Source organism: Talpa occidentalis, unplaced genomic scaffold, assembly GCF_014898055.3.
Source record: "Talpa occidentalis isolate TD23 unplaced genomic scaffold, MPIMG_talOcc4v2.1 talOcc4.2, whole genome shotgun sequence".
NCBI classification, from domain to species: Eukaryota; Metazoa; Chordata; class Mammalia; order Eulipotyphla; family Talpidae; genus Talpa; species Talpa occidentalis.
In genome coordinates, this window is record NW_023602073.1 from 44,048,891 (window position 1) to 44,068,344 (window position 19,454).

A 19,454-nucleotide genomic window follows, 5' to 3' on the forward strand; every position below is an offset into this window, starting at 1 on the left:
TCAGTCTCCACAAGGCAGCTGTCTCACCCTATGAAAGAAAATAACCATGAACAAATTCAGGGAATCATGTAAGTGTGGACATTCTCAGTAGTCCACTGCGTCCTCAGAATGTCCCCCTCACAGCTTCCCCATAACCTGATTTCATCCTATCTGCCCCAGCTCCTCCCACCGCAGGCCTCCAGGGTCTCATCTTTAGGAGCCCTGGGCATTAGCACTTCCTGGGGGAGATCAAAACAGAACCTGATTAGAGCCATGAGAGATGAGACCACAGGAGGAAATGAGGGGGTGACTCCCCCAAGAGCTCCATCTACACTGTCCCCAGGAGCTCAGGGACCAAACCCCGATCCACACTTACTTGGAGCCTGAGTGTAGCTTCCTCCTTGTCCACCTGTGGGAAGAAACATCATGTGAAACCAGGGAGGAGTCAGCCCATGAAGTCCTAAAGAAATGCCCAAGTCTGGACCACAGGGAAGTTTCTAGAACTATGACCGAACACTCAGGGCAGGAGCAGAAAATATGAGCAAAGGAATTGAGAGGGGACTGGGCCAACCTCCTCCTGGATAGAGTCTGTCCTTAGCAGGGATATTTACTGGGAGTCATGTCCCTGTCACCAGAAATATCAAGAAAGATTTGTAATTCATTTCCACAAGTGCTTTACAAAAGACGTTTAACAATCAACTCTAGACTGGGCATCACAGTATGTGGATGTTACTTCTCACTAACCAGGAGAGCAATTTGTACCTGGAACTTTAAAACAATAGTGGAAAAACACCCCACTCCCTTCCCTACCTGAATGTTTCTTCCTCCACATCACAACCACAGCCACCGTAACTCCAGTGAGTGTAGCTCCAAGAAGAACCAGGCCAGCAATGATGACCATGGTGAGGGAAGTGGACTGAGGAGGCGGTACTGGAAGGGAAGGGAAGGGGAGACCCTGAGCCCCAGGACTCCATCTGATGCTCTGAAGGTCTCCAGAAGGGCTCCCGACACCCCGGAGAAGCTCTGTGCTCACATTCCCCCCTTACCCCAAGTCAGGACCCCCTCATGCTGCACATGGCACATGTATCTCTAGTCCTCTCCAGAAGGCACCACCACAGCCGCCCACTTTTGGAAGGTTCCATTTCCCCCCAGGCCTGGTCTCCACCAGATCCGTGTCCTGGGTCAGGTCTTCCCCATCTCGCTGCCAGGTCAGGGTGATGTCCGCAGGGTAGAAGCCCAGGGCCCAGCACCTCAGGGTGACCCCATGGTCAGAGATAGGGTGGTGGGTCATGTGTATCTTTGGGGGATCTGAGGGCGAACCATCAAAAAATTAACACTTTGTGTTTCCATCATGGACACAAAAGCAGCCTCATGTGACCATCCTCAGAATGGATACGACACTGGTTTGGAGGGAGGAAGCACAAAACCCAGAAACCAGCCTGGTCTGGGGACTCTGGGGTAATCAGGTGAGAGCCCAGGGTAGGAGGACGCAGGTCTCTAAGGAGAACACAGACTTTTGCTCCTGACCTGGGTGGAGGGTGAATGACACAGAAAATCAGGAGTTACATCCAAAAACGACCTCAGACCAAAAACAAGACCTTGAGAGAGAAACTCATGGTTCCCGAGATGGCTGCCAGGTCAAAAGGGCCAGGTGAAGAGTGATTTCAGGGATGGTCTTGTTAGATATTTAGGGCAGTGAGGATAATGACTAAAGAAAATTAAACACCCAACTATACCCAGGACCCCAGAAGACTCTTGCCAGAGCTGAACAATCCCATGGACATCCAAGACATGCCCAGTGGGGGGAAAAGTAGTTCTCGCCCTTCACTCCCCAACCTACAAAGCACAAGGAAAGCAAGAAGCACCCAGAGAGGGGAATTTCTCGAGATTGGATAGTTTCTGGATAATAAGACATTTCCCCTCTTGTGGAAAAGCAATATCTGGAAAAAACCCAAATGCTCTCCTACCCCCAAGGGGAGGGCAGGGGGTGCTGGCTGACACCCAGGCAACTCATGCCCAACCTGCCCCAGCCTGCTCCTGGGCCATAAACCAACATCCCAAGAGCACCTGTGCAGTGCACCCCAGGAAGGGATGGAGTGAGCAGTTATTGTACCACATTATGACAAAAGCTCCCCACAATTCCCTGGCAGTTGTTTTTCCAAAGGTCTCTACCCACCCAGGTGCCTTTCCCTGAGAATCTTTTACTTGTCTCTAGAAAGACTTTGCTATTCTTCCGCTAAAGAGGTGGCTGTGAATTCTTCTCACACCATAGTCAAGGACCAAGGAACCCCCAGATCCACAAACACCAAAACCTCACAAGGGTCTCTTCACATTTGGAGAAACTGGACCCCTTAACTGTCCAGACAAAGTGGGGCCCTCCGGGCTCGTATCTCTCAGGTACAGAATATGAACGGGGCAGACTCCCTCCTCTCCCCCACCAGAAAGCTGGTGTCATGGTGCGACTGTTGCTCCATTTTCCTCTTGCAGGGAGAGGTCTGGAGGCTTGGAGGCCTCGTGGCCCCTCTTACCTACGCACTGCAGCGTCTCCTTCCCGAGCTCCAGGTACCTGTGCAGTGACTCCATGCACCTGCCCTCCAGGTAGCTCCTCAGATGCTCTGCGTATCTGGCCGCCTCCCACTAGCGCCTGGTCATCTGAGGGGCAGTGTCCATAGCGGTCCAGGAGCGCAGGTCCTCGTTCAGGGCGATGTAATCCGCGCCATCATAGGCGGATTGGTCATGCCCGCGGAGGAGGCGTCCGTTGAGCCCCAGCTCACAGCCGTACATCTGCTGGAGGGTGTGAGAACCTGTCCCCGCCCGCGTCACCCCCCGGTCACCCCGCCCGCGCCTGCCCCCCCACCCCGGAATAAACTTAAACTGAAAATGAAAGTCCTGCGGGTTCTTCCCTGGGTCGAGGGTCCGAGGGGATCCTATAGCCTCGGGGTGTATGCAGCTCAGATTCGGAAGGTGAGGGGTACCCGGCACGTAAGGGTGGGGGTCGTGAGCGCCCCGGGCCCGCCCCGCTCACCCGCCGCGCTCTGGTTGTAGCAGCCGCGCAGGGCGCGCAGGTTCCCTTGGAACGTCTGAGAGGCGGTCTTCAAGTTCTGCGTCTCCTGCGCCCAGTGCTCCGGCCCCTCCCGCCCCGCCCAGAGCGCCCGCGGCTCCTTCCTCCGACCCGGGGAGCTGCCGTCTAACCGCGCGAACTGCGTGTCGTCTACGTAGCCCACCTCCACGTACCGGGGCTCCCCGGGGCCGGGCCGGGACATCGCGGTGTAGAGATACCTCAGGGAGTGGGAGCCTGGGGGCGGGAGGGGAGACCCGGGCTGACCCTCCTCCCTGTGCAGGTTCGGGGTCCCAGGGAGATAGGGCTGGAGCAGATGAGGGGCGAGGGGCTCATAAGATTTATAAGGGGCGGCGGGACCAGACCTCAGGTACCAAGAAGAAGGCGGGAGGTTGGGAGGGACAGAAACGGATCTGGACACAGTGGGGCCCAGGGGCGACAAGGGTTGGCAGCGGAGGCTGCCTTCCTGGGGTCTTGGGCCCCTGCCTGCTTGGGGGTCCTCTTGATCCTCCCTCCAGCAGCAACTGTTTCCCTCCCAACCCCACACTCACCTGCCCAGGTCTCTGTCACCCGCCCAGGATCGCCAAGAGCGGCAGCAGGAGGGGCAGGGGCTTCATCACCTCCCCCCCCCCCCCAGTCTTAGGGGTCAGGGGAGCATCTGAGGTCGGTGCAGACTTTATAACTGGGGCGCTGGTGATGCTGCTCTGCTCATCCACAAAACCTCCAGGCAGTGGGAAGTGAGAATGAGGAGGAGTCACAGGGGCAGGGGCAGGAGGCTGCCACAGAGGTGAGAAGAGGAAATTAAACTGCTGGGAGGCAGATCATCCCCCTGACACTGCCTTAGGGGCTGAAGCCCCAGAACCAAATCCTGGAACTTGGGTCTTTGCCTTGCCTCCTCCTATCCTGCACGGAGACCTGGTCACACTGTCCCCCTGAGTTCCCAGAGACGGTTTCAGATTCTCTGTAGTCTCAGCAATAGTGAGGACCCCAAGTATAATTGTTATGTGGGTTGTAGCTAGTAATACTTTCTACACTAGGAATGAAACTGTTTTAAAAATGCTATTATTTCAAAATGTTCAACATCACTTATCATCAGGGAAATGCAAATCAAAACTACCATGAGATACCATCTTACACCAGTGAGAATGGCACATATTAAAAAAACTAGCAACAACAAATGTTGGCGAGGGCGTGGAGAAAAAGGAACTCTCCTGCACTGCTGGTGGGAGTGCAAACTGGTCCAACCACTATGGAGAGCTGTGTGGAGATTTCTTGAACTACTAAACATAGAGCTTCCATATGATCCAGCAATTCCACTCCTAGGTATTTACCCAAAGGACACAGAAACATCAATTCCAAAGAGCACCTGCACCCCTATGTTTATAGCAGCACTGTTTACAATAGCTAAGCTTTGGAAACAGCCCAAATGCCCAAAAATAGATGACTGGATCAAGAAGATGTGGTACATATACACCATGGAATATTACTCAGCATTCAAAAAAGATAAACACATGCAATTTGCAGCAACATGGATGGCGCTGGAAGGGATCATGCTCAGCGAAATAAGCCAGAAAGAAAAAGAAAAATACTGGATGGTCTCACTCATAGCAGGAATCTAGAAAACTTAAATAAGGGACCAGGAAAATGAATAACTGTAAGAAAGAAAATAACAAAATCAACAAACGACTATGAACAAGAGAGACACTCTATGGGGGTGGGGGGCAGGGAGGGGAGGGATTGGGGTCAAAATAAGGGGATTGCAATTGTATGGGGAATATAAAAATAAAATTAATTTTAAAAAATGCTATTATTTCATTTAGGTTAATTACCTATTGTATTGTGTTTTTTAAAACTATTTTTTTTTTTTAAATAGAGGCATGTTTTATTTATTTATTTATTCATTTGTTTGTTTTTGTTTATACATGCACTGGGTACAGTCAGAAGCGCGGGAGGGTGAGAGAATTCACCAGAGCCAGAGCGGGGAGCAGAGCAGGCAGAAGGACCGAAGTACACTGCTGAGGGGAGCAGCGGGCGGCAGGAGAGGTCTGCGCGCCATGTGGGACCCTCCTCCGGTGGCTGGGGAGCAGCCGGGGATCGAACCGGCGCTGCAGAGGCTGCTGGCAGCTTCGCAACCCAGCGCTCAACCGCTGTGCCACCGGGGAGGCCCTATTGTATTGTGTTTTTTTAAATTTTATTTGCAGTATACTGATGCATATAATGTAGTGTCTAAAGTACTTTTTGGGAAATTTTTCTCTTTTTATGACCAAGAACAAAAAGTGAAGGAATGTTAGATCCTCAGCCTCACAGTGTGAGGCCCTTTCGCTTTGGCCCCACGGTGTGAGGCCCTTTGAGCTTCCCTGCTTGCCAATGTCTTATCTGGCTGGGGCATCAAGGCCTCCTGCAGCAACTTATTTCACTGAACATAATTCCTTCTAGCTCCATCCACATTGTTGCAAATGGCATGAGTTTATGGTTTTTGATTGCTGAATAATATTCCATTATGTATATGAACACTTCTTGATCCAGTCATCTATTTTTGGGCATTTGGAGGGTTTCCAGGTTTTTGCTTTTATAAATAGTGCTGCAACAAACATAGGGGTACAGATATTTTTTCAAAAAAGTTTTTTTGTGTTTCTTGGTAGATCCCTAGGAGTGGAATTGTTGGGTTATATGGTAACTCCATTTTCAGTAGACTGAGGAATCTCCAGACAGCTTCCCATAGTGGTGGACCAGTTTGCACACCCATCAGCAATGTAGGAGAGTTCCTTTTTCACCACATCCTTGCCAACATTTCTTGTTGCTAGTGTTTTTGATATGTGCCATTCTTACTGGTGTAAAGTGGTGTCTCATTGTGGTTTTTATTCGAATTTCCCTGATTACAGGGATATGGAATGTTTTTTGATAGGCCTGTTGGCCAGTTGCATTTCCTCTTTGGAGAATTGTCTTTTAAGTTCTTCTGCCCATTTCTTGATTGGATTGTTTACTTTTGTGATCAGTTGTATGGAGTGCAAAGATTTTTTTTCCCAATCAGTGGGGTGTCTCTTTGTTTTGGTTAATGTCTCTTTTGTTGTACAGAGCTTTTCAGTTTGATGTCATCCCAGGTGTTTATCATTTCCTTGACTTTCTTTGCTTTGGGCAATGAACCTTTACGATGTTATTGAGATGTATGTCTTGTAGTGTTCTGCCTATATTTTCTTCTATGTATTTTATGGTTTCAGGTCTGATGTCTAGATCTTTTATACATTTTGAGTTGATTTTTTTGTATGGTGAGAGGTAGTTGTCTAGTTTCATTCTTTTGCATATGGTGGTCCAGTTTTCTCAGCACCATTTATTGAGCAAACTTCCGTAATCCAATGCATATTCTTTGCTCCTTTGTCAAAGATGAGTTGTCCATATAGGTGTGGCTTTATTTCTGAGCTTTCTTTTCAGTTCCATTTGTCTGTATGTCTGTTTTTCTTTTAATACCATCTGCTTAAACTATTATGGCTTTGTAGTATAGTTTGATGTTTGGAAGTGTGATACCTCCATTCCCCTTTGTTTTCATCAGTAGGGTGTTGGCTATTTGTGGTTTTTTGTTGTTCCATATGAATTTCATTAGTATTTCTTCTATTTCTTTGAAGAATTTCATTGAGATTTTTATTGGAATAGCGTTGAATCTGTAAATTGCTTTTGGTAGGATTGCCATTTTAATAATGTTAATTCTTCCAATACATGAGCAGGGGATATCTTTTCATTTCTTCATGTCTTCTTCTAATCATTTTAACAGTGTTTTATAAATTTCTTTGTATAGGTCATCTCTTGTGTTAGTTTATTACCAAGTATTTTTTGTTTGTTTGTTTCAATTATTGAAGGGATGGGTTTTTTGGTTTCTTCTTCTTCATGTTGATTGTGTTTAGAAAGGCTACTGAATTTTGTGTGTTGATTTTGTATCCTGCTACTTTACTAAACTGGTTGATTATTTTGAGTAGTTTTTCTGTGGAGTTTTTTGGGTTCTTTTTGTATATTATCATATTTTCTGCAAATAGCAATAGTTTTATTTCTTCTTTCCCTATTTGGATTCCTTTTATGTCTTTCTCTTGTCTTATTGTTCTGGCTAGGACCTCCAGTATTATATTGAAGAGCAGTGGTGAGAGAGGACATCCCTGTCTTGTTCCTGATCTTAAAGGAAAGGCCTTCAGCTTTTTGCCATTGAGAATAATATTGGCTGTGGGTTTGTCGTATATGGCTTTTATCATGTTAAGGTATGTTCCTTCTATCCCAAGAATTTTAAGGACCTTTATTATAAATGGATTTTGAGTTTTGTCAAATGTTTCTCAGCATCTATTGATACGATCATATGGTTTTTATTTTTCTTTCTGTTAATGTGTTGGATTCCACTGATTGATTTTCATAAGTTGAACCATCCTTGTGCCCCTGGGATAAATTCCACTTGACTGTGATGTATTATCCTTTTGATGCATTGTTGGATTCTGTTGGCAAGGGTTTTGTTGAGGATTTTTGCATCAGTGTTCATTAGGGAGATTGGTCTATAATTTTCTTTCTTTGTGTTGTTTTTGTTTGGTTTTGGTATTAGTGTAATGGTGGCGTTGTAGAACAAATAAGTAGTATTTATTCTTTTTCAATTTTTTGAAAGAGTTTGTGTAGGATAGGTACTAATTCATTGCTGAACATTTGGTAAAATTCATTTGTGAAGCTGTCTGGTCCTGGTCTTTTGTTTTGGGGAGTGTTTTGATTACTGCTTCAGTTTCACTGCTTGTAAATTGTCTATTAAGGTATTCTATTTCTTCTTCATCTAGCTTTGGATGATTATATCATTCTAGGAATTTGTCCATCTCTTCCAGATTGTTGTATTTGTTTGCATATAAGTGTTCATAGTAATCTCTGATTGTTCTTTTGATTTCTATTGAGTCTGAGTGATTTCTCCTCTTTCATTTATAATCCTAGTTATATGTGTTTTCTCCCACTTTTTTCTTTGTGAGCCTGGATAGAGGTTTATCTATTTTGTTTATTTTTTCAAAAAACCAACTTTTGGTTTCATTGATTTGGATTTTTTTAAAATTTCTATTTCATTTATTCTGCTTTGGTTTTTATTATTTCCTTTCTTCTACTGGTTTTGCGGGGTTTTTTGTGGTTCTTTTTCTGGTTCTTTTAGATGTGAGATTAGGTTGTTTCTTTGAGTTTCTTTCTTGTTTCTTGATGTGAGCTTGTATTGCTATATATTTTCCTATTATTACTGCTTTTGCTGCATTCCATACATTCTGGAAATTGGTGTCCTCCTTGTGGTGCAACTCAAAGTAACTTTTAATTTCTTTTTGATCTCCTCATTCATCCAATGGTCCTCCAGTCATGTGGATTTAAATTTCCAAGAAGTAGGAGAGGTCCTTGTTTTCTCTTCATGATTTACTACTAGCTTGATGCCTTTATGATCAGAGAAGATAGTTGGAATGATTTTGATCTTCATGTATCTCTTGATGTTTGTCTTGTGGCCCAGTATGTGATTGATTCTGGAGAATGATCCATGCTTGCTTGAGAAAAACGTGTACTCAGATTTTTGGGTGTGCAGTGTCCTATAGATGTCTGCTAAGCCCATGAGTTCTATGTCTTTACTTAGGGCTCTAGTGTCTTTGTTTATTTTTTGTCTCATCGATCTGTCCATTGGTGAGAGTGGGGTGTTGAAGTCTCCCACTATATATGTATTTTCTTTAATGTCTGTTTTCAGAGCTGATAATGATTGTCTAATATATTTTGGTGTGCCTTCATTTGGTGAATATATGCTAATGAGAGTGTTTTATCTTCCTGATGTATTGTCCCCTAGCTCATAATGTAGTGTCTGTCTATGTCTCCTTTTACCTTTTGAAGTCGATTGAAGTTTATTTCATCTGATATAAGTATAGCTGTTTCTGTCTTTTTTTTGGTCCATTTGCTTGTAGGATTGTTTTCCAACCTTTTACTTTCAGTCTATGTTTATCTTTTGTAGTTATATGTGTTTCTTGGAGACAGCAAATGGTTGGATTTTGTTTTCTAATATAGTCTGCTACTCTGTGTCTTTTTATTGATGAGTTTAGTCCATTTACATTTATAGTTAATATTGATATGTTGGCATCTGTATTTGCCATTTTGTTTGTCCTTTTCTGATTTTATTCCTTGCTTTATTCTGTTCTTCTTATTCATTCCTCTGTTGGTGTTGGCTTTAGGACTTCTTGTAGAATTTTTTGGAGTGGGGGTTTCATTTTAATGAATTTCTGGAGTTTCTGTTTATCTGAGAAGGTCCTTATTTTTTCTTCATAGAGGGAGGAGAGCTTTGCAGGGTAAAGTATTATTGGTTGGCATTTGCTGTGCTGAAGTTTGCTGAATATGTTACTTCATTCTCTTCTTTCCTGTAAGGTTTCTTTGGAGAATTCTGAAGTTAACTTGATCGGTTTTCCCTTATAAGTTCTGTTTCTTCCCCCTTGCCAGTTTCATTATTTTTTCCTTGTCTTGGACTCTGCAAGCATTACTATTCTGTGTCTTGCTGTAGTTTTCTTTTCATTGTGGTAATTTGGTGTTCTTCTTGCTTCTTGTATGTCTATATTCATCTCCTTTTTCATGTTTGGGAAGCTTTCTTCAAATATCTCCTTGAATAATTTCTCAGATCCTTTATCTCTCGTCTCACATTCTGGAATGCCTGTAACTCTTATATTACCTCTCTTCATGGAGTCTGATAATTGTCGAAGAGTGTCCTCATGCTTTTTCCTTTGTACTTCTCTCTCCTCTTCTCTTTTTGTTCTTTTTATTTCTGTATCTTTTAGAGTACTGATCCATTCTTCCATTTTATTGAATCTGTTTTCAATGCTTTTCCAAGAGCTCTTTGTCTCCTCCAGTAATCTTTTAGTCTCCTGTGTTTCTGTTATTTCCTTTCTTAAGGTCTCATTTTCATTCTTCAGTTCATTGATTGTCTCATATCATTTTTTTCTTATTGTTTTCTTTATACTTGTTAATCATGATGATTCTAAATTCTTTATCTAACAGGCAGAGAAGTTCTTCCATGTCATTGTTGTTAAGCTCTGGTGACTGATTTTCTTTTTGTGGTGTGTCCTTCTCCTTTGGGCTTGCTTGGTTGTTTATATTTTTCCTTATCCCTGGAGGGCATCTTTTTGGAGTGCTCCTTCAGAGGTGTTGGAAACTGTTTACCAGACCGAGACCAGCACTGTTAGGCCAAAATTCCACCAGGGTGTTGATGCTGTGGCTGTGTTGCTGGGCATTGTCCCTTACAGTTCCCTCCCTCCATATTTACTCAGTTCCAGCAGGGAATCAGCTAGCTGGTGATTTTGCTCTGTTCACTAAGTGGCACCTGTACTTGCTGACCTGTGCTTTTTCCCAGTGGTTCTCTGAGAAACAGAGTGGGGGCAACCTCAACACAGGTGCTGTTACTTATGCTGGGTGCTATGTCTACCCCATGTTCACCTGGTGCTGTGCCCGCAGGTGTATGGATCCCATGCCCTGAATTCTGCACTCCAGTTCTTGATTCCAGGGCTATCAGATCCAAAATGCTATCTGTCACCCTGTGCAGTGTCCACTGATATGGCGTGTCCCACACCCTGGAATCCGTGTTTGGCTCTCAGTTCCAGAATAGGGTCTCGCTCCATGCCTCGTTTCCCGTCTCACCCCCATTTGCATGGCCCACCCCACTCAGAGCCTAAGGGTGGTTTTGGAATCCCTGACTTCCAACTATCAGGAAGTTGGTGATTTTGTTCTGATCACTGGGTGGCCCCAGTGATCTTTCCTAGTATCCTTCCAGAACTGTATTTTCTCCCCTCCATGGGTCTCCAGGGAACAGAGAAGGGGTGGCATGAAGTGCCTCAACAGTGTGGGGGTGCTGTGTCTGCCCTGTGCCCTGCTGTTGTGGGGCTCCCATGCCCTGAATTTCGTGCTCTGGTTCTCAGTTCTGAAGCCCTCAGATCTGGGACGTGGGCGGTAGCCCAGTTCAGTGTCTGCAGAAATGGCACCTTTTGCACCCTGCTCTCATGCCCAGGTGCCTGGTTTTTGATTACCTAGTGGGCGTCATTCACCTCAGTGATGGCTCCTGTGCATCTCCCCTCAATCCTAGGTTGTGGGCATGGGGACCTGGGCAGCCCTGATCTGCATAAGCTTTTCCAGTGCATGCGCTTTTCCACACAAGCTCACTGGCTGACCTTTGGCTATTACCAGGTCTCTCCGTGGAGTCCTTATCCTCCTCTAATGGTGCCCAGAGCCATTTGCTCACCTCAGTGGCAATTCCATTGCAGTTCTCCACAGTTTCCTGTAGCGGGGTGTAGTGCCTGCTGTAGTTCCTTTCTACTCACTATCCCACTTAATCTCTAGTTTGTTCTTGTTTTTTGTTTTTTTGTTTTCTGTTCTTACTTTTTAGTGTCTGCTCAGTGCCCCCAAATACTGTGTCATTCATAGGTTGATGTGTACTGAAATTATCTTCATGTGGAAGCTATGGATTTCTCTATGTGGGTCTTAGATAATCCTTAAAATACAGCAGGCCCAGGGAAGTTTAATTAATGTGTATTTTAACAGCTAGGGAGTAGAGACATTAAACAAAATATAATTTATTACACCAAAGTCATAGCTGTTCAAAAACGCCCTTTATGGAGATGATCCTTGTCTCTGTTACATCAGGACCCTTGGTGTCATTTTCACTAAACTTGTAAATAGAAACAGGTTCATGAGTCTTCACTCAGCCCAAGAAAAGAATTTTTTGATACAACATATATCAAAATCTTGTCTGCTGTGTAGACATACTTGTAAAATTATTAAGCAGAAGATATAAACCTTAAGAATTCTACCACCATACTGCTCCTTTTCCTACTGCTCCTTTCCATGTTTTATTCCAAAATTGAAAGTCTCTGTTTCCCTTCACTCTCAGACCTCTCTCTCACCCTCTCTATTGTGATAAAAATGCACATGACATTTTTACAGTACTGGAATGAAGAGATCTCTAAGCAAGACCATAAGATAAAAATCATAAAGAAAATTATAGAACCTCTCTATGGTAATCACCAACTCACAGAGATAAAAACTAATGACACAGATGATCAAATTAGACACAGACATGTTGGAGACAAAGGGAGAACATGAGTCAATGTGCTTCAGCAAAAGACCAGCAGGAGCTCCTGTCAGCAAACAAGTTGGGCTTCTTCCTGGTTGAAGGAGGGAGAACACACACCATCAGGTATCATGGGGAGAGAGAGTATTAGCATAAAGGTGAAGAAATAACAGCTAGGTTTTGGGTTTGAATGTGATTTGGGGAAGGGCGAGTACCAGAAGACCAGGGTTCAGGCCACCTGTCACTACCAAGTGCCAATAAAGTAGACACAGGAATTGAATCCTTAAGTTGCACTTTAATTAGACAGTGGCAATCTGGAAGACAATCTGGATTAGCACTCTAAGAAACCACCTTCACATTTCATTTCCAGCTGCCTTTTTATAGTGTTGAACAAAGACAGTTCAGCAGTGAGCAGCTGCTAGGAGCCCGTGATGCCCAGCCTGGGGGCTCCTTATCACCCTCTGGGACACCTGGTCTCAGGTGCATCCCTGTGTTCTGGGGCTGGTCTTCAGATAGCACTGGCTCCCCGCAGCCTGCAGACATGTCCTTAGGGTGAAGATTAACTCAGAGCACCCAGGCCATAAAGTATATGTGTGTACAGGTTTCCTACTCTACCGTGCATGGTGACTTACCTGATTCTCCCCTTCCCTAGGCCCTATAAGGTATATGGAATTGGGGTTCTCCATACATTGAGGGTTCTCCATACATTGGGGTTCTCCATACATTTCAGGAAGTGCCCAAAATTCCATGATTTGGCAACTCAACAAATCTTATCACAAGCAGGGATGACTAGAGACAGGATAAAGCACTATTTGGTTAAAAAAAAAAATCAGTGATTATATTTGTCATCACAGGACTATTTGGGTTTCGTGAGTTGCACAGGACCTTGTGTTTCCCGTGCTTAGACAAAATGATGTGCTGGTCTTTTCCCTGTCACTTTTCCATGGTCTCAGAGTGTCCTCATCTGATGTTGGTGTTCCTGTCCCACAGGAGAGTGACAAGGCAGGGCCTTGAGGTCAGGCCAGCTCCTGACAGCACTGAGGCCCAGCTCTAGTGTCAGACCAGTTTCCTATTTGGGGGCTGCTTTTCCTTTTTCCTGAAATTCAACATTTAAAAAAAATTCATCCCAATCAAAAAATAATTAAAGAATGTTTAAAACTATTTGGGGGAAATCAATGAAAATGTCAAAAAATATGTATCACCAATAAATAACTGTAACCAGAAATTTAAATGTGGAATAAAAAAGGGATAAAAATGAAGGTCTATCAGCTGGGCAAAGATAAAGTAAATCATGAGAGTATCAACTGAAGGGAAAATATACTGTCACAAAAATTGATGGGATGGAAAACCAATCAAAATTCTAAAAGGAACTTTCGCAAAATGTCTCAACAATTTAAATGTGCTTACATCTTGACAAAGACATACATATCTCTTTTAGGAAGTTATCTAAGGGATAATCACACAAACACAAGAATAGGTGTTCAAGGGGAAGGAAGGGGCCAGAACATTGGCACAGATGTTTTGGTGGAGGGTGAGTGTAGCGTTGTAGTGCCAAGATGGCACAGTGCATGATCTCTATGATTCAAGCAGACCAAGTAAAGGAGTCCTGGAGCCCTGGGTGGCTGTCTCAGGATTTTATTGAGCTTTTACATGTAGTGCAGCAACAAGTACACAGCAGGCCGGGATGTGGGGTGGGGGTCAGGAGTCCTGTAGGCCTCCCAGCTCCTGGAGAACCATCATTCTTTACTGGGCTCTCTCCTACCTCTGCTTCTCTTGGGAATATATCAATAATGCAGCCATGGCCCACAGAAGTAAACAATACAACTAAGCATAACAGTGTAACAAAATGCAGGTGCCACCATCAGGCAGGGCAATCCTAATGGCCTGAGGGCAGAAAAGCCTGAAAAATCATTTACCCTACAAGTGTGTATATATATGGAGTGTGAAAAGCACTCCCAAGTTATATAGGAACAAACATGATTCAAAAAATAAAAATTTGAGAAGAAAAAGAAAAAAAATGTGTTCAAGGATGTTTCTTGAATCACAGCTAATAAAGCAGAACAATGGAGCTTACCTAATGCCCTCATCAATCAACTGTGGTAATGAGTATATGGGAAATGTGGTGTGTTAAAGGCAATAATATGTTTTGCACACACAGGGTCAGATTTAACCCTCAGGGTAAAGCCTTGAGGCACCCAGCATGTGGTCCCTGTGCATAAGCAGGGGAAGGAGACTCAAGAGAAGTGCAGCAGGTTGTGGAGCTGGGTGTATACCCAGGGGGCTCTCACTCTGAGCCTTGCCTCATTTCCCATTGGTTCCCTGTCCATCAGTACCTGGTATTTCTCTGCACCCGCTGCAAGTGAATTGCTTCAATGTCCAGAATGTTCTATGACAGTAGGCTACTGGGCTGAGAGTTGAGAAGGAAATCAAGGGGTAGTAGGATAAAACGTCCCAAATCACAAAATGTTCATCATCCAGCTTTTATTTTGGTGCCTCCAGTGAATCAGGAGATCAGCTAGATCCTGAATAGCAGAGAAAGGACCCCGAAGATGTGGAGCTTGCACTGTCATGAGATGTGGACACTTAGTAAAGATGACAAAGACACTTGTAATTCCTAACTGAGCCAACTGCTGGGAGGAAGTAATTTGTATCTTATGAAATCAGATAAGCAGAAGCCCTAATAGGTCCCTACCACAATTATCAATGATATCTACAAGGTGTAAAAAATATATTGCAAGTGAAATTAATATCAATAATCATGCACAGACAAGAGAATTCAAAAGATATTCAAGAATATGCAAAAATAAACATGTTATATCGTCCCTCAGTCAACCAAGACCTGTCTACTCTGAAACCATTACAGTTTATGCATTGATGTTAATGTTAGGTCTATAAAAGAGCTCAGGTAACAGACTGAGAGAAAATACTTGAAATTTATGTAAGTGATAAAAGACATGTTTTAGAGTATGCATGGAAGAAACCTTAAAATTCAACTAATAAGAAAACAAGTAACTTTAAAAATGAACAAAACTCTCAACAGACACCAAAGCAGCTCTAGTGGTGGCAAATATATGCAAAGTTAGTCAGCATCATGTCTTTAGGGAAATGGCAGCGAAAACAAGGAGATACTATTACCTGTTAGGTGATCTAAATCCCAAAACTTGCACTTCAGTCCCCCTTTATCCACATGAAATATAATCCAAGAACCTCAGTGGATGCCTGAGCCACCAAAAGCATCAAAACCTGTACATACTGACTTTTCCTCACTTATGATAAAGCTTGATTTATAAATGAGGCAGACTAAACATGATCTCTCTCTGAATACCTTACCAAACGTTGGACCCCAGTTGATTGTGGCAAACTGAAACCTTGGAAAGTGAAACTTCAGATAGGAGGGAGAGTGTACCAAGTACTGACTGGGATGGTGAGGAACCGGGACCCCCATTCAGTGCTGGCAGGAATACAAAATAACACAGTTACTGTGGAAGACATTCAGCAGTTTCCTATAAAGTGAAACACACACTTCCCCTAAAACCTGCAGATCACTCTTCTGGGTATTCACCCAATTCATTTGAAAACTTTTGTAGGGTAAATGGTTTTCAGGCTTTTCTGCCCTCCCACCATTGGGATTGCCCTGCCTGATGGGGCACCTGCAGTTGTTACATTGTTGCCAACTGACTATTTACTTCTATGGTCCATGGGAGGAATATTGAGAGATAGTCACCAAGAGAAGCAGAAGCAAGAGCAGAAGCAAGAGAAGCAGCAGGAGAGAGAAGGGGTGAAAGAAGCCAGAGAAGCCCAGAGTGAAGACTTGTGGGGGGCTTGGAGGCCTGCTGGCCCCTTGGCCCCCTGGTACCCGTGGGGAGGTGGCCTCCTGGTATCCCTGCCTGCTGTGTACCTGTGTGCCACAATGCATGTAAAGCTCAATAAAAGCCTGAGAAAGCCACCAAGGGCTCCAAGACCCTTCTTTACCCGTCTGCCGGATCATAGAGAACCTGCTCTGTGTCCCTTCCTGCCCCTACAACTTTCTTTTCACAAAAGGAAAAGAACAGTTTCTTAACACACACTGACCAAGGAGAGTCTGAGAAACTGACTTTGCCAGAGGAGACTTAGGAAAAAAGGGAATTAATGTGGTATTGTCACAGGGCAGGGAGAGGGGCATCCCAGACCCGGCAAACCTGCCTGCTCTCAATAGGTTCTGCCATCCACCGCATCAACACAAAACATATGAGACTTTAATGGGAAGGAACTTTAATACAATTAGGAAACAATACAGGAAAGGCAAGGAATATAGTTTCTAAATCAAGCACCCAAAGTTACCCATCCCCTCGTGGGTAAAAGTCCACCCAAATGAGATTGGCCCAGAGCAAGGCCCCAAAGCCTGCCACAAGTCTAAAGCATCTTCCAGTGGGGACCCACAGAAAAGGGTCAGAAATAACCAGACAAGTCTGGAGGGAAAAGAGCAAAATCAAAATTAAGACAAAAACCGCCATTGTCACCTCCCCACGGGTCTCACCCACATCTGTGTCACCCAGTCCACGACCAAAAGGCAAACGCTGTTTCTTCACGCGTCTCTCTGCTCCATGTGCCTCGTCCAGGTCTCCTTCTGGCTCCATCCTGCTTCCTTCCTTCCTCAGTCTCCTCTGCAGCTTCTTCTCTTCCTGCTCAGCTCCACCCTCCCTTGGGTGGGGCAGGGAACCTGGAACCTCCTCTTTCCTGGGGACTGCCCTGTTACAGTATCAGGATGGGATCCTGGGATCAAAAAAAGAAAAAAACGATAACATCCAAATAAAGCATGGAGTTTAGTAATAACACATCAATATTGCTTCATTTGGTGCAGAAATAAAGTAGTGCTATGTTAATAGTGAGGAACATGAGTGTGGGAGTTACAGGAACCCTGTAATGATTTTTTCAACTTTTCCATTAATTACAAACTATTTGAAATAATAGTGTTTATTTAAAAAATAGCCCTCAGGAATGTAGACTGGTCCAGTTCCTGTGGGAAAAAAAATGTTAAGTTTTCTCAAATTATAAAAAATGATACAGCATATAGTCCTGCAATTCCACCCTTTAATTTTTATCTCCCCCCCAAAAAAGCAAAGCACTTATTTGAAGGGATATGTGCATGCCTTTGTTAATGGCAGCACTCTTTACAGTAGCACATTATGGTAGCAAGCTAAGTGCCCAACAGCAAACAAACAGATATAGAAGATGTGCATGATACACACGATGGGCTATTACTATACATGAAAATAGGGTCTTTCCATGTGTGACAACATTAAAGGAACTGGGGAGGAGGATACTGAGTTAACAAATCAGGAAAAAGACAGATTATGAATTATTTCACTCACAGGTGGAATACGAAGAAAACAAAGGTTCAGATAAAATCAAACCAAAACAAACCCTAGAAAAATGACTGCAGACTGAGGCTACTAGAGGGGGAGGAAAGGAGTGGGAAACATAGAGGGGGGCCAAGGGACCATGGTGAAGGACTACGGGTGCTTCGGTGGTGGCTGGTGTGGTGACATACATCTGAAGCCGTGTGAGCCTAAACCTCTAATCCTAGAACTCCCAGACTGAGCAGGTGCATGGTTGATTCCGGCATATGGAAAAAGCATCTTGGAGCCTTAGGTAGATCTGATTTGCTGAAGCCTGGGACCAGATACACAGGCAGACCAGCAGGTGAGGAGGCAGGCACACAGCAACCAAACCCCTCCCATCCCACCCCCACATCCCCCCATCTCCCACCTGTCAGCCTGGGTGCCCCTATTATAGGTGCACATGCTCCTATGTGTTTTGTGTGGGTTTTTTTTTAACATCATAGATATATCACGTGTGGGTAATGAAACCTGGGAGGAAAACAAAGTTGTAGACTGTGGCTGCAGAGGCGGGCGGCAGGAGGGAAAAAAAAAGCGTGAGTTACTGGGGCGTTGTAAACTAATGGTACCTCAATAAAAAAGCAAAATAAAAGCTGGTGGAATCTGTTTCACCTGGCGATAACTACCCAAGACCAGCCTTATAGTTGGCTGGAAAACTATAGTAAGTTTAAAACATTCTCCATCCTACAGGCGGGGTATTGAAACCAGAGAACCCAACCCCACCTTGAGGCTCTGGCGCTTGGCCACACAGCACTGCTGTGGGCAGAGCAAGAGCAGCGGGTGGTGGGCATTTTACTCCCAGCCACTGTGGCGCCACTGGGACTCAGGCTGCAGGCAGAGGCCAGCAGTGACAGCGGGTGGCTGCTGTCCTCTACCAAGCCGCCCCAGGGTGTGCAGCCCCACTCGGGCTGCAGGGACCCAGGTGCCTGTACCAGCATAGGAGGCAATAGCTGGCCCCATAGGCCCTGGTTTAGGGCTGCAGGGAGGAGTGTGGGGGCCCCACTGGGCCAGCTCCAGGGCCGTGTCTCCCTCCAGCTGCAGGCATAGAGTGACCCATGGATTTGGTGCTTGGATCATGGAATCGACCCATCAGGTATGACCTATGAGCTGATCAGCAAATGGTCCAACAGCCATAGGATTGAAAGAGGTCCAATCAGACTTGTAGGTGGGGGACTCTGGGAGAGGACATAAGGCAGGGCAGGAGCCAGCTTGGGACTGGCTCAGAACGGACACTCAGACTCTCTGGGCATACTCTGGTGGACACTGACTCTCAGTTCCTGGACTTGAAAGAGAGACTCAGACTCTCCTGACTCGATTCCTGACTTCCGAAGGAAAAAGAAGCATCCGGCAGCCAACCTCTGAAGGAAGAACAGAAGCCAAAAAGCTTTGCAGAGGCCAGGCTGGCCACACCTGCCTCTGGCCTGCCTCTGACACTGCCTGAGGGGAGCACCACAGGCTCCGGGCCTGGTGTCTCAAAGAGCTGTCTGTGGTTGGTGTGGGCCAACAACTCACAAAGAGCTGTAACATTAGTGACCAGCACTACTGGCCTGTGCTGCCCAACACTGTTGGCAGGTGGCGGGCACTCTGTATCGGGATCACCTCGGAGAGCTGTTAATTTTCTGACATCACCTCCTGGTGCTTCTGTCTCTAGTGCTGACCATCCCGACCTTGAGAATGTGGCTGCGGGCTGCTGTACTGTCATCTCAACGGCCCCCACCTATGAGCACCTCCAGCTGCAGCTGTGGGATCCTGGCCCACAATTTGCTGGCTGCCATGAGCTCCAGACCCTCATTGACAGGACACCATCTTGGATGAGCAGCCATTTGAATAAGACTTTTGGACACTGTGGACACTGGGTTGACATAGCCAGCCACTCAAGGACTTAAGAACTGATTGATTGCCCCATTTGTTAAATACATGTCCCCAGTTGTTGGTCCCTGAGCCTGAGTAACCTTCGATTTTGCACAAG

General features: G+C 45.0%; 1 pseudogene; it reads right to left on the reverse strand.

Annotated features, from left to right (window-relative positions):
• Positions 1 to 5: 5 nt before the first annotated feature.
• LOC119251295 (class I histocompatibility antigen, Gogo-OKO alpha chain-like) lies at positions 6 to 19,260 on the reverse strand (annotated as a pseudogene).
• Positions 19,261 to 19,454: the final 194 nt, after the last annotated feature.